The following is a 3,113-nucleotide window of genomic DNA, read 5'->3' as shown; positions in this document are numbered from 1 at the left end:
CTATTAATAGACATACCGACATAAATAGTCTATCTGTGAATTGGATTTACATACTTGTGTCGAGTAAGGTATTAAAAAATCAAATGATTGCCAAACGACCGACGAGCTGTAAGGTAGCCATTAAAATGTCAGTTATGGAAAAATGTTCGAAATTATCTAACACATTCACTTGATAACTCGCTCTCAAGTTGGTCGATGATGAGAGTTCGTTTAGCTAGGTTCTTTAGGTGATCCCATGATTTAATCGCTGTCCGTTTTCTTTTCGTCGATCCAAGATCGTTTCCGTTTCCGAGTTTCCCATTTTAACTGACATAACTTCAGCTATTTTTCTTTGGGTATGCGGGTCGGTTTCGCAACTCCTGAAGTTATTACTGCGATAATAACTCTTTAAAGTGATTTTCAAAACCCGGAAGAACAGCTACGTCAGCTGGAATAGGGTTCAAAAGCAGTAATGAAACCTAAAAAGAAGACAGCACTGATTTCTCTAGTTGAGAGTTACTTTGAGTAACTTCGGTGCTGTTGCTGACAAGCTGCAGGAGTTGTGGTGGCCGAAACTTTACTCTCTGCTGTGTTTTTTGCGCAGTGCAACCACAATACAAGATGAATTTTCATGCATGCATTTTCCCTGAACATTCTCAGCGCAAGATGAGTTGGTGCTTGTGCACTTCTTATATAGTTAGTGATTCATAAATTATTGTATATTTTGATTCCAGAATGTGCTGTATATAAAAATATAAACGTCAATTTTCTGTGTATCTCTCTCATTACCTATGTTTCATTCGTGACTATTGTCAATAAATCACAGCAGGGTTATAGTCGTGGATGAATGGTAGTTTGTTGTGTGCTGCTCTTCTTGCATGTCGGTTTTTAGACAAACAATATTAAATTTGAACCGGCCTGTTTGCACACGATCCTTCTCATTCCAGTTGAGCTAATCATTTCTGCCAGAATTATTAACCGTATAACCATCCAAAATATTTTCATCTTAACACATTTTGGAGACTAAGCACTCTACTTCCTTGATCAATGTTGTTTGAAGGCACAGTGACATCAAACTCATCAGTGATTTTATTGCGTCTCTGGCTCAGATCTCCATCTTGCATGTTTAATTGATGCCATCACAAAACACCGCTGGTCATCGAATTGATTATATAGTATAATGTAAATGTCGTGCATTTTAACATTATCAAAGTGCTACACGACGTATTACATAAACGCTCCAACTTCCTCTTGTGTGAATTGATTGTCTCTAAAAACTCTGTGCTGGCTCCCCTGTAATGAGAATCTCCCGGTCGATTATCCTCGCTAATTGATTTGTTGCAATGAACACACAAGTTTCCCTGCAATTTTTCCAGTTTAATGGCCAGACGCAGGATTGTTTTTGTGTGCGCAGACCGAACCATTACCAGACTTTCTCTTATAATTAACGCGTTAACGATTGCTGCTCCACGTGCTCATTTTTTCGGTTAAATTTTTGCAGCTTCGTACGTGTGTTGCGAAGCTCTGTTATAATTATTGGTGATAATATTATTGCGAACAATAATGAATGGTGACGCGGGTACTGGTAATTGAACTTTAGGGAATTGTAAATTCATTGCGTGACCGGAAAATAGTGTTTTTTTCAGAAGTTCAGGAAAATTGCACTAGTATTAGGTTAGAGCAAAGTACGCGCTCAGTTCTCGTAATATTCTCGCTTTCTTATATCAACTCTTCTCAACTCTCAGCTACGACTCTTCCCTACTCACGGCGCCTGCACTTCCCTACTCGCGATGCCTGCACTTTCCTACTCGCGACGCCTGCACTTCCCTACTCGCGACGCCTGCACTTCCCTACTCGCGATGCCTGCACTTTCCTACTCGCGATGCCTGCACTTTCCTACTCGCGATGCCTGCACTTCCCTACTCGCGATGCCTGCACTTTCCTACTCGCGATGCCTGCACTTTCCTACTCACGACGCCTGCACTTTCCTACTCGCGACGCCTGCACTTTCCTACGCACGGCGCAAATCGAAGGCCACTAACAACGCATCAAGCCTGTTCAATGCTACTACCTATACATACGCCAAGCCCGCGTCAATGCTACTACATACCACATCCATACCACATACATAAAGCCCTGGTTCACCATCATCATCACCTACATACATTAAGCCTTTGATCGCCAGCACCTGTGACTATATTTGCATCCCTCGCTTTCATAAAGATATCGGGTTAATTTATACCTGGTCATAGGCATACGTTTGACAGTGTATGATAGACATCGGCTAAAAGGGTGCGCCAAATTTCAATAGGGGGCCGCCGCTGCCCTCCCCTTAGCCTGCCAGGAATGATCATTACCGAGTCTCTGAATCCAAAGTTTGGAGCGGCATTCATTTTCCAGTTCATTTATTTGATGGCCGAATCCTTGCCTCCTGTGTTTCTCTCTCTCTGCTGCATCTCTCTCTTCCACTCGTTTTTTTTCTGCTACTCTAACCCTCTCTCTCTCTCTCTCTCTCTCTCTTTCTCTCTGAACGTTTCTATTCTCAGACTTGGGACTTCAAAGTCCTACTCCTCTCGCTATTCAGTCCCTAAAAAGCGTAAACCTCGCCAGTGAGTGGAGCTGTTTTTTTATTAATCAGGGGAAACGAATGCGATCGTGGGAAAAATCGTCTAATGAGTTGCAATAAGAGTTAATTGGTGGTAATCTGTGGATAACATGCAGGTGATTCCGGCAGTTTTATAATTTTTTTTTGTTTCTGGAATAATTAGTTTGTTCGCTGCCGTGCCGAGGCCGATGATTGGAACGCAAAAGCGGCGCCGACGCGAGCTCCAGTTGAGCGAAATATGAGCTGTTCATCTTCAGGTGTTGTTGGGGGCTGACATGTCCGTGGGGATTGTGGAGAGCAATGAGATGTCACCTAACTTGCTTTGCTCTCTGCATGGACTATTGTGACCACAAAATTTGTACGATGAACGGAAGTATGTCACTTACATTTGTGAATTGCGGTGTGTCACTTTATCAGCCATCAAGTGTGTAGCAATTTGGACAACACTGTTTTCCTAGGTGCCGATTTTGTGCTCGAAAATCCATTCATTTCGTCTGTTTAGTTTGACTCGGGTTTTTCCGTCACCAAG

The sequence above is a fragment of the Hyalella azteca genome, unplaced genomic scaffold (assembly GCF_000764305.2).
Source record: "Hyalella azteca isolate HAZT.00-mixed unplaced genomic scaffold, Hazt_2.0.2 contig10098, whole genome shotgun sequence".
In the NCBI taxonomy this organism is placed as follows: domain Eukaryota; kingdom Metazoa; phylum Arthropoda; class Malacostraca; order Amphipoda; family Hyalellidae; genus Hyalella; species Hyalella azteca.
Note: the sequence above shows the minus strand (reverse complement) of the source record.